This window comes from Lepidochelys kempii, chromosome 2 (genome assembly GCF_965140265.1).
Source record: "Lepidochelys kempii isolate rLepKem1 chromosome 2, rLepKem1.hap2, whole genome shotgun sequence".
NCBI lineage: Eukaryota > Metazoa > Chordata > Testudines > Cheloniidae > Lepidochelys > Lepidochelys kempii.
The window spans coordinates 110,177,801-110,190,894 of record NC_133257.1 but is presented as its reverse complement, the minus strand read 5'-3'; the positions used below and the strand labels follow the sequence as shown (position 1 = coordinate 110,190,894).

At 44.2% G+C, this 13,094-nt stretch overlaps 1 protein-coding gene across 6 annotated transcripts in view; it reads right to left on the bottom strand.

The window, feature by feature from the left end:
- KIF13A (kinesin family member 13A) overlaps nucleotides 1–13,094 on the bottom strand; it is a 203,823-nt gene that overhangs the window by 112,615 nt on the left and 78,114 nt on the right. The window lies entirely within an intron of this gene.

Sequence of the window (13,094 nt, the reverse complement as noted above, 5' to 3'; positions counted from 1 at the left end):
AAATGCTTCGTACATAAAGTAAAATCAAGTGTACAAGGTATTGGTATCTAATACTAATTAGGTAATATTATATATATTTAATCTGAAATGTAAGATGACCACTTGCTGTGGCAGGGCATAGCCCAATTGACTTCAACGGGGTTTAGCATCAGCCCAGAAGTCCAACATGTTACATACGTTGCAGGATTAGAATTTAAGCAAATCTACACATTTACTACTTTGGCAGAGCAAGTTTGGTTATTAAATGAGGAAGAACAAAAAAGACTGAACATTTTCATCTTGAGGTTTGCTTAGAACTGGGAAATATCTATTTTTTATAAATATCAGTTGCATCTCAGTTTAGTTGTGTGATATTATCCTGATAGAATGCATAGCATTAGATCAAAGGAACTTGTAAGGGGGAAACAAAATGATGGCACAGACATGACATGTACAGTAAATAGTTTCAAAGGAGTTAAAATAACAAGGACTGGGCTATCAACTGAGAAGAAGCTACCTGCTTAACTCTGGGCTAGTCTACACTGGCAATGTTAAAGCGCTGCCATGGCAGCGCCGTGACTTATGTACTCATGGCAGAGCGCTGGGAGACCTCCCAGCGCTCTAAAAAAACCCACCTCCACGAGGGGCGTAGCTCCCAGCATTGGTGCACTGTCTACACTGGTGCTTTACAGCACTGAAACTTGCTGCGCTCATAGGGGTGTTTTTTCACACCACTGAGCGAGAAAGTTGCAGCACTGTAAAAGTGCCAGTGTAGACAAACCCTCTGTCAAGGCTACAAAGGTTTACTCTTCCCAAGGCTATGCCTAGGGTCAAAAGAAGATACTAAGCCATTCTAGGAACCCAGTCCTAGAAAAGGGTGGGGTTGAGTGAGTTCCTGGGGGCTACTCAGAGAGTGTCAGTAAGAGCTGAAAGACATACAAGCTGGGGGGAGGAGGAAATGGGACAAAATACACACACAAATTCTAGCAAAGCACTCTGCTTCTCCCTAGCCAGAGATGGATGAAATGCACCAAGGCTCGCAAAGAATGAATAAGGCTTAGGCAAAGGGAAATGTGTATAGACCTTTACTATTTTTACTCTTTTGTTCTGTATGCTTTGTACCTTTGGGTGAATGAATAAATAATCTTTTGTTTTGAAGAAATGATTTTTGAGTCACTTTAATCAGCGGCTGTCACAGGTCTCAGGTTTTTGCCATTATTTTGTTTCCTGTTGGTTTCCCCCTTGCAGCTTCTTTTGATTTAATTCTATGCATTCAGCCAGAATCATATCACACAGATAATATCAGATACACGTCAGTTTATAAACTCTGTTCAGCCTATAGTGTTAACACTGTTGGGAAAGAAGTGGACTGCCACCCACAGATCCAGTCCTGGAGCAGTTAAACAGCATAGTTCCACCCAGAGATGGGTGAAGGTAGTGAGGCCTAATCCTCAAAGGGGCACACCTGCAATGGACTAAAGGGATCTACAAAAACAACAAGGAGTCCGTGGCACCTTAAAGACTAACAAATTTATTTGGGGTCATAAGCTTTCGTGGGTAAAAACGCACTTCAGATGCATGGAGCGAAAATTACAGATGCAGGCATTATTATACTACACATGAAGAGAAGGGAGTTACCATACAAGTGGAGAACCAGTGTTGACAGGGCCAATTTAATCAGGGTAGATGTGGTCCACTCCCAATAATTGAAGAGGAGAGGTTAATACCAAGAAAGAGAAAGCTGCTTTCGTAGTGAGCCAGCCACTCCCAGTCTCTATTCAAGCCCAAATTAATGGTGTTAAATTTGCAAATGAATTTTAGTTCTGTAGTTTCTCTTTAACGTTTGTTTTTGAAGTTTTTTTTTTTTTTTTTTTTTTGTTGAAGTGTGGCTACTTTTAAATCTGTTATAGAATGTCCAGGGAGATTGAAGTGTTCTCCTACTGGCTTTTGCATGTTACCATTCCTGATGTCTGATTTGTGTCCCTTTATTCTTTTACGTAGAGACTGTCTGGTTTGGTCAATGCACATGGCAGAGGGGCATTGCTGGCACATGATGGTATATATCACATTGGTAGATGTGCTGGTGAATGAGTCCCTGATGGTGTGGCTGATGTGGTTGGGTCCTCTGATGGTGTCGCTAGAGTAGATATGGGGACAGAGTAGGCAATGGGGTTTGTTACAGGGATTGGTTCCTGGGTTAGTGTTTCTGTGGTGTGGTGTGCAGTTGCTGATGAGAATTTGCTTCAGGTTGGGGGTCTGTCTGTAAGCGAGGACTGGCCTGCCTCCCAAGGTCTGTGAGAGTGAGGGATCATTTTCCAGGATAGGTCGTAGATCGTTGATGATGTGCTGGAGAGGTTTTAGCTGGGGGCTGTACGTGATGGCTAGTGGTGTTCCGTTATTTTCCTTGTTGGGCTTGTCCTGTAGTAGGTGACTGCTGGGTACCAGTCTCGCTCTGTCAATCTGTTTCCTCACTTCCCCAGGTGGGTATTGTAGTTTTAAGAATGCTTGATAAAGATCTTGTAGGTGTTTGTCTCTGTCTGAGGGATTGGAGCAAATTCGGTTGTATCTTAGGGTTTGGCTGTAGACAATGGATTGTGTGATGTGCCCTGGATGGAAGCTGGAGGCATGTAGGTAAGTGTAGCCATCAGTACGTTTCTGGTATAGGGTGGTGTTTATGTGACCATCACTTATTTGTACTGTAGTGTCCAGGAAGTGAATCTCTTGTGTGGACTGGTCCAGGCTGAGGCTGATGGCGGGGTGGAAATTGTTGAAACCCAGGTGGAATTCAAGGGCCTCCTTCCCATGTGTCCATATGATGAAGATGTCATCAATGTAGTGGAAGTAGAGGAGGGCAACTAGGGGACAAGAGCTGAGGAAGCATTGTTCTAAGTAAGCCATTGTTCTAAGTCAGTCATGTGGTTACCCATACCAGTGCCCATACCTGCATCTGTAATTTTCACTCCATGCATCTGAAGAAGTGGTTTTTTTACCCACGAAAACTTATGCCCAAATAAATTTGTTAGTCTTTAGGGTGCCACTGGACTCCTCATTGTTTTTGTGTATACAGACTAACACGGCTACCCATCTGATACTTGACACCATAAAGGGATCTAAAGTGCAGTTCACCCTGTAATGACGACAGTTGTGTCTACAACTTCTTGTACAACTAACTACAGGGTCTCCCAACCTGAGGAACTAGACTGATCTAGGTTCATAAGGGTAGACAATAGAAATAGAAACAGTGGAGATGGGAAAAGTTTTGCGACTCGGGGGGGGGAATAAAGAGAGAGAGAAAGAAAGAAATCCACAGCTCCCCTTGCATTTGGGAAAAGTAGGGGAGCAGCTGATTGAAAACTCTGCCCTTTCACAAGCTGCTCCAACTAATGTTATCATCGAGTATAAAGAAAGCAAGCAAAAATTAATGCCACAGTTCAAAGCAAAGTGCTTAAGTGAGTGCTTAACTTTAAGAAGATGATTGAGTCCTATTGATATCAATGGGATTTACGTGCATAAGCGCTTTTATGATTCAGGATGGCCTTAGGCATATGCTCTAAGTGCTTTGTCAAAACAAAGTCATAGGGGCTCCTATTTTGTTTTTAGAAAAAACAGAAAAGAAAGACAAGAAAATACGTATAGGTGACTGTGTGACAATCAGGGAAGAAATAGGAAAGGATAGCAGAGAACATGGACAGAAAGAGGGAAAGACTGTAGCAAAGGGGCTAGGGCATTGATGAGGGGATTCATCTATCCAACCACCACTGATGGGGGCGCCAACAAAAAAAATTCCGAACCACCTGGTTACTAAGTTCCCAACCAGTAAGCTCATGGGGCCAAATCTTGCTCTCATATACATGCTGCAACTCCAGAAGTCTACTTTTGTTGAAGACAAAACAATTTTCAATGGTGTTACAGAGCAGCTGTCTGATCACCTCCTACTGCAGGAAGTCCTGGCAGACGGAGTTAAGGGAAAGGAAGTGTGAGGGAGCAGACAGAATTTGCTCCCTATGAGGGTTCCCCTGAGACCTCTTCCACTCAGTTCCCCAAGAATTCAGTTAGACTCCAGTCTCAATGCTCAGGTTCCTTTATTTGGCATACAGCAAAGCTACACTGAGTTGATCACTCAAGTGTAGGGGGTGGGTATAGGGCACTGGTTTTCAACCTTTTTTCATTTACAGACCCCTAAAATTTTCAAATGGGGGTGCAGATTCCTTTGGAAATTGTAGACAGTCTGCGGCCCCAACTGGTCCGCAGACCACAGTTGAAAAGCACTGCTCTATAGTAACAACAACTTTTTGCAGACTCAGACACTGCAGACCGACAACAGGTTGAAAACTACTAGCCTAGGGCATATCACACATCTACAGTTACACAGAAAACCTCTTTCTTTATATATATTTACACATTACATTGCATTACACGCTTTGGGATAGGGTTCATCACTTTGTAGGAACCAATCTCTGTACAACACACACATTCTGTGTACTACTTATTAGTTACCTCTTTTTATGCTTTATCCATTGTAAATGTTCTCTGGATGTTCCCCCTTATTTTAGCTAGTATAGACATTCTATTTCCAGCCTGCTGATCCATTTACTTCCTTAATCCTGTCTCCCAAGAAATGAGGCTTCACCCATGTCCAATTACTCATATCAAGACAGGCATACATTCAAAGAAATACTCAGGCATGTCAGGAGACCAGCAGGAGAATGGAGCTCTCTGTACACTGACCCTGCACCAGCTCAACACCCTCCAACCTTACTCAACAGCACAGCTGCTGTGGAAAGGAGTGCTCCACTGTTTCTTAAAGGACAGCCTCACACCCAGTGGTTTTGAGGAGGAGGCAAAATTAACAGTCTGGGGATATATTAACTTTACAGGGAAATTCTCTGCAGGGCTGATGGGCAGACCACACATGTCCCTCCTTGACCCTCCACAGGATCACCAAACACACTGAGTATCCAGTTGAGGAAAGGGGAGACAGATGCCATGTGGAGTCACTTAATTGTCTTTCTGAGCAAAACAATCCTGAGTGTATAACCCTCACATCAATAGTCCTATGTGAAGTGGATCTACTGAGGTGCAATTGTATCCAGAAGGTTTTCTTAAGGAACAAATAGTTTTATACATCCTCTGTAAAATATTTCCTTAAATTTATGCAGATATGATTGGGTAATTTTTTCCTGTTATTCTCTGAAACCTACTTTATATTTTTTCTTAAACAGTGAAATTTTTATTGGTGGTGGGCAGATGCAAGCTCCCAACTGCCAATTTCATCCAGCAAGATGCTCATCACTCTAGCAGATTTTCTTGATTTCAAACCACAGGGATTAGCTACTTCCTTTTGTTCCAAAATTCTTTTCTTGACAGCAAGCCCAAACTAGCAACTCAACAACAAGAACACCTGCTGGTTCCACCGGCAGCAACAAGGGCAAAGGGTCTCCAGAATCATTCTACTATCTTAGATAACTAAAAAGAAAAATATATATTGTAATTTGGAACTTTCTGCCAATTCACAGTAATCATCATCCTGACAATAATTCAGAAGGAGAAGAACCACAAGATTTATTATGATCTAAGGACTTGCTTTTTATTTATTTATTTATTTTAGCATATGCAATTTAATTGATATTTCAAAAGACAATAATCTGGAGATGTGTTATGATTTACCAGTATTAAATTCCTTCAGTGCAACTAGATTTTCACGTCAATGTATATCACTGTTTTGAAAGATGTGCCAAACAACACACAGACCCCAAGCCCTGTATCCATTAGTACTGTAATCCATTTAGTAATGTATTATCTCATTCAAGATGAGAAAAATGATTCTGTAGCTGTAAACCCAGCAGAACACATGCTGAAAAAAATGGTGTCTCCACTTCAAAAAAGCACAAGAATCAGAAAACAAGCAAAGATTAGCATACGGTTCAGTTACAGCAAACAGTATAACTGTCTTCGCTTTACACTACAGGCACTTGCAAGATCCAAAACATGGAAAAAATTATCAATTGTAGATGTGCATATTTCAGTGTCGAGTTTAAACTTACTGAAAACCAAAACTCTAGATGTCACAAGATGATGCCCCCTAAAGAGAAAAACGTGGAGGACTTCAAGAAACATTGCAAAACATTGTCTAATTTTGTAAACTGGACAGACAACAGTGGCTTTAGTTTCAATCTGTTTGATGTGGAGAGTTATAGAATAACCCAGTTCCAAGAATAACCTGTCCACTACCAGTTCAGGCCAAGTGATTCTCTAGGTCAAAGATCTCAAAACTGTCCTGTCTGAATACCTTGAGGAGCGTGAAAAATTGGTTTACAAAACCAGAACAAACATGACAAAATTCCAGTGGTTTTGTTTTTTAATCTTCAGAAATTAAAAGCTATTCACACTCATTCTTATAGCCTACTCAAAGACATACTTTCACATCAGCACTTCAACTGTTTGGTTAACCTCACTGAGGTATACCAAGATTTTAGGATGCATAAACCATTTCCCTCAAATTTTCCTTCAGTTAAAGAAAACCAATTTGTAAAAACATTTACAAATGTTTGTTTGTGTTGCTACTCCATAATTTATGTTCTATCTTGTTAAAATCATATTCACAATACACTTCTGATTTACTGAAAGCAGTAAGGAATTAACTGCAAAAAGTATACTTGGTTTGGGCTGGGATGTGTCCTTGAACTCATGCGCATTTCATCTTCAGCACAGCTACATGCCATTCACCACTGGCAACAGCAGCAAGTGAAGGTGTGTAACCAGAGTGCATTTACCTACCCAGTTGTCTACTAATGACACTGCACATTGGTTTGTATTGCAATAATACTTTGTTTTCTTATTAAAGAAAACAAATCCTATATCACACTTTTTAGCAGCTTCAAAATGTTGTCTCTTTACCATACAGAATATTTTGCATAGAAGAATGCCAGTTAGTTTTTCTATATTCTGACTATAATGCTACTTCTGTGTAATGGAAAGCAGTTTAACATTTACTTATACTACGGCCCACACAGCTTAATCTTGTTCACATTGATTTTCATAGGAACACAGGCTGGCTCACAGGGAGAATTGTTCCAATATTTCCATTCAAGCTTCAGATCAACCAGAAGAGAAGCTCTTCATTTAAAAAAAAACGTACACTGCAAAAACCCATCTTTTCCTTCCACTCTATAAGTAGCATTAACAAATTGACTTCAATTAGAGTTTTCAACATCTTTGAAAATGAAAAAGTAGTGTAAAATTAGGTACTCAAAAATGGAGAATCAAAAGTAGAGGGACCTTTTGAGAAACTGGTCTTGACTCCACTAAATAACCAGTGATTTCACAGTAATTCCACTATAGTTATTTTGCGTTTTAGTAACTATTCTGTGGATCATTCTCATTTCACAGAATTAGTTTAAGACGACTAAGCAATCAAATATGAAGATTCTAGATGATGTATAAACTATGGGGCCTTCACCTCATTTTCAAGCTGACTACAGCTAAACTTATTTTTTTTAAGAGTCATAACATGGTGGGAGCATTTAATGACCAATATAATTTTTAATGGCCAAAATAATTTTTTACCAAAAGAGATGAGGTGGTTGTGATGGGCTGGACCCCTTGGGAAGTCACCTGATGTGCTGAGATACCACTGAGTCTACCTGTTCTGACAGCATGGACCCCCTGTAACCAGTCTTCCTGAGCCAGGCTCTTAAAATCTCCTCTCACACACACACACACACACACACACACACACACACACACACACACACACACACACACACACACACACACACACACACACACACACACACACACACACACACACACACACACACACACACACACACACACACACACAGGCAGGGCCACACCCAGCTGGAGATCAGCTCTGGGAAAACTCAGCTTAAGGGACTTGCTCCAGCACTCAGATGTCCACCTCCCTTGGAGTACAGATCCAAAGGCATATTATATTTGCCTCTTCGACCCTCCATGTGGAAGAGGGCATGCACAATTTCTCACCCCCCTCCCAGTTAGAAATCACATAAACTGGGTTAAATTATAAACCAGAAATAAATTTATTAACTATAACAGATGTATTTTAAGTAGTTAAAGAGGTAGCAGACAGAACAAGGCAGATTACTAAGGGCTTGGCTACACTTGCAAGTTAGAGCGCAATAAAGCAGCCCCAGGCGCCCTAACTCATGACCCGTCCACACTGACAAAGCACTTAGAGTGCCTGGACTCTGCAGCTGACGCGCTCCTGGTGATCCACCTCCATGATAAGCATAATGCTTGCTGCACCTCAGCTGAAACATCCCAGCGTCAGTCTGAACGAGGTGTTAGAATCATAGAATATCAGGGTTGGAAGGGACCCCAGAAGGTCATCTAGTCCAACCACCTGCTCAAAGCAGGACCAATTCCCAGTTAAATCATCCCAGCCAGGGCTTTGTCAAGCCTGACCTTAAAAACCTCTAAAGAAGGAGATTCTACCACCTCCCTAGGTAACGCATTCCAGTGTTTCACCACCCTCTTAGTGAAAAAGTTTTTCCTAATATCCAATCTAAACCTCCCCCACTGCAACTTGAGACCATTACTCCTCGTTCTGTCATCTGCTACCATTGAGAACAGTCTAGAGCCATCCTCTTTGGAACCCCCTTTCAGGTAGTTGAAAGTAGCTATCAAATCCCCCCCCATTCTTCTCTTCTGCAGGCTAAACAAGCCCAGCTCCCTCAGCCTCTCCTCATAACTCATGTGTTCCAGTCCCCTAATCATTTTTGTTGCCCTTCGCTGGACTCTCTCCAATTTATCCACATCCTTCTTGAAGTGTGGGGCCCAAAACTGGACACAGTACTCCAGATGAGGCCTCACCAATGTCGAATAGAGGGGAACGATCACATCCCTCGATCTGCTCGCTATGCCCCTACTTATACATCCCAAAATGCCATTGGCCTTCTTGGCAACAAGGGCACACTGCTGACTCATATCCAGCTTCTCATCCACTGTCACCCCTAGGTCCTTTTCCGCAGAACTGCTGCCTAGCCATTCGGTCCCTAGTCTGTAGCTGTGCATTGGGTTCTTCCGTCCTAAGTACAGGACCCTGCACTTATCCTTATTGAACCTCATCAGATTTCTTTTGGCCCAATCCTCCAATTTGTCTAGGTCCTTCTGTATCCTATCCCTCCCCTCCAGCGTATCTACCACTCCTCCCAGTTTAGTATCATCCGCAAATTTGCTGAGAGTGCAATCCACACCATCCTCCAGATCATTTATGAAGATATTGAACAAAACCGGCCCCAAGACCGACCCTTGGGGTACTCCACTTGATACCGGCTGCCAACTAGACATGGAGCCATTGATCACTACCCGTTGAGCCCGACAATCTAGCCAGCTTTCTACCCACCTTGTAGTGCATTCATCCAGCCCATACTTCCTTAACTTGCTGACAAGAATACTGTGGGAGACCGTGTCAAAAGCTTTGCTAAAGTCAAGAAACAATACATCCACTGCTTTCCCTTCATCCACAGAACCAGTAATCTCATCATAAAAGGCGATTAGATTAGTCAGGCATGACCTTCCCTTGGTGAATCCATGCTGGCTGTTCCTGATCACTTTCCTCTCATGCAAGTGCTTCAGGATTGATTCTTTGAGGACCTGCTCCATGATTTTTCCAGGGACTGAAGTGAGGCTGACTGGCCTGTAGTTCCCAGGATCCTCCTTCTTCCCTTTTTTAAAGATTGGCACTACATTAGCCTTTTTCCAGTCATCCGGGACTTCCCCGGTTCGCCACGAGTTTTCAAAGATAATGGCCAATGGCTCTGCAATCACAGCCGCCAATTCCTTCAGCACTCTCGGATGCAACTCGTCCGGCCCCATGGACTTGTGCACGTCCAGCTTTTCTAAATAGTCCCTAACCGCCTCTATCTCCACAGAGGGCTGGCCATCTCTTCCCCATACTGTGCTGCCCAGTGCAGTAGTCTGGGAGCTGACCTTGTTCGTGAAGACAGAGGCAAAAAAAGCATTGAGTACATTAGCTTTTTCCACATCCTCTGTCACTAGGTTGCCTCCCTCATTCAGTAAGGGGCCCACACATTCCTTGGCTTTCTTCTTGTTGCCAACATACCTGAAGAAACCCTTCTTGTTACTCTTGACATCTCTGGCTAGCTGCAGCTCCAGGTGCGATTTGGCCCTCCTGATAACATTCCTACATGCCCGAGCAATATTTTTATACTCTTCCCTGGTCATATGTCCAACCTTCCACTTCTTGTAAGCTTCTTTTTTATGTTTAAGATCTGCTAGGATTTCACCATTGCATTATTGTACTCTGATCGGCCTCTGGAAATGTCCCATAATCCCCTTAACTCAAGTGGCCACTCTGGTCATTATTCTGGAATCGGCTGTAGAAATGCAGATATGCCCTTTTGAAGCTCCGTTTCTGACAGCCGGCATGCTTATCTGCTCCGGGACAAAGCAAGCCATTACTGTGGAATGTTGCTTGCTGTGAGTGTGTGTGTGTGTGTGGGGGGGGGGGGGGATTGCTGCTATCTAAACTTACAATACAGCATGCTGACACGCTCTCAGCTCCCCAAAAACCCACTCTCTCTCCCCCCACATATACACAAATGCACTCCCTGTCACACTCCACTCCACCACCACCCCCATTTGTAAAGCAGTTTGCAGGCAATTGAATACTGGGATAGCTACCACCATACATTGCTCTCTGTGGCATTGCAAGAGCTGCTAATGTGGCCACGCCAGTGCACTTGAATCTGACACTTTCCCTACTGCGCTCTCCAAGGGCTGGTTTAACTCACAGTGCTTTACATTTGCAAGTGTAGCCATGCCCTAAGAAAACAGAACAGAGCACACAAACTAAGCTTAATACACTAAAGAAACTGGTTTAGGGGGAGAACTCACATGTAATGTGGTTTTAATAATCTTCTTCACAGACCAGGTGCCCTTCCAGCCTGGGCGAAGTTGTTTCCCCTTGTTCAGTCTTAGGGCTTGGCTACACTTGTGAGTTAGAGCGCTTTAAAGGAGCCTCGGGCACATTAGCTCACTACCCCTCCACACTGGCAAGGCATGTAGAGCGCTTTGACTCCGCAGCTAGAGAGCTCCTGGTACTCCACCTCGGAGAGTGGAATAACGTTTTGTGCGCCTCCGCTGGAGTGCCACGTGGATGCCCTGGTCTGTTAGTGAGCTCTGATCGGCCTCCAGAAGTGTCCCACAATGCCTGTTCTAGCCACTCTGGTCATCACTTTGAACTCTACTGCCCTGCCCTCGGATGAGGCGTGGAGTGCTCTCAGCGAATCTTTCCAGGTGACCAGGCCTCCACTTGCCAGGCGATTCCCAGTATGGAGCAATGGCAAAGTGCTGGACATCATCAGTGTTTGGGGGGAAGAAGCTGTCCAGTCCCAGCTGCACTCCAGCCATAGGAATTACGATACTTTTGGGCAGATATCAAGGGATACCATGGAAAGGGGCCATGACCGGGACGCACTGTAGTGCAGGGTTAAAGTGCAGGAGCGGCGGAATGCCTACCACAAAGCCCGCAAGGCATACAGCCACTCCGGTGTTGCCCCTGCAACCTGCCGTTTCTACAAAGAGCTGAACGCAAAACTTGGGGGTGACCTCACCTCCACTCCGAGTACCACCATGGACACTTCAGAGCCTAGTTCAACAAGGAGGAGGAGAAGCAGCAAAGCGGGAGCGAGGGTGCTGAAGCGGAGGAAGATACCCCAGAATCTCTAAATGCATGCAGCCAGGAGCTGTTCTCAAGCCAGGAGGAAGGTAGCCAGTCACGGCGGCTGGTGCTTGGGGAAGGACAAACACCAGAGGCTCCCGTGGGTTGTGTGTGCTCGCTTTGGGACGGGCAAATTATGCTAATTGTGTAGACTGCTTGCCCTTAGTATGGGGGAATCATTGCTCTGTCTGGTGTGAACAATGCTGCTTCTGTTAAGTGTTGCATTTTGCCTTTACAGATGTAACCCTGAGATCTCAGCCGTCCGTGTTATCACTGGCTGAAAGACTCCAAAAAATCAGAAAGAGGCCACGTAGAAGCAAGGAAGATATGTTGCATGAAGTAATGCAGCATTCAAATAATGAAAATCAAAAAGTGCAGGAGTGGCAGGACAGTGAAAGTAGGATCCGCCAGCAGAATGAGGAGTGCCAGCACAAAAGCACGGTGCTCCGGCAGCAAAGCATGGAGCGGCTGATAAGCATCATGGAGCACCAAGCGGACTCTATCCAGGTGCTCGTAGCCATGCAGATGGAGCACTACCCATCATCCAGGTTCTTACCGCCACCTGCTGCCTCCAACACCTGTAGCTTCATCACCCAGCCCTACGACCCTTACCCACTGCATTCAACTCCCATCACCATGCAGTATAGCCATCCTGAAGTGCAGCACTCATTGCACAGCACTCCAGACAGGAAGGCTGAGTATAACAGGACATACGCAAATCCATGATTGTACCATTCCCCACCCCTTGCTCTTTCTGTTTCCCAAGCAGTTGTGTTTCTTTTCAATAAATGCATTTTCTTTTCAATAAATGGATTTTTTGGCTTTGAAAACATTCTTTATTATTGCATAAAGTAAAAGATACCTTAGTCCAGGAAAGAAACAGGCACTGCAAGTCAGCGTAGCAAACACAGATTCCTACGAACACTGGCACTACTGCACTTCACTCCCGTGCAGGGCACCAGACATTACTGGTGGCTTTCAGCCTCAAATTGCTCCCTCAAGGCATCCCTAATCCTTGCAGCCCCGCGCTGGGCCCCTCTAATAGCCCTGCTCTCTAGCTGTTCAAATTCAGCCTCCAGGTGTTGAACCTCCGAGTTCCATGCCTGAGTGAATCATTCACCCTTCCCTTCACAAATGTTATGGAGGGTACAGCACGCGGATATAACCACGGGGATGCTGTGATCAGCCAGGTCCAGCTTCCCATACAGAGATCACCAGCACCCCTTTAAACAGCCAAAAGCATACTCCACAGTCATTCTGCACTGGCTCAGCCTGTTGTTGAACTGCTCCTTGTTGCTGTCAAGGCTCCCTGTGTAGGGTTTCATGACCACAGCATTAAAGGATAAGTGGGGTCTCCAAGGATCACAATGGGCATTTTGACTTCCCCTGC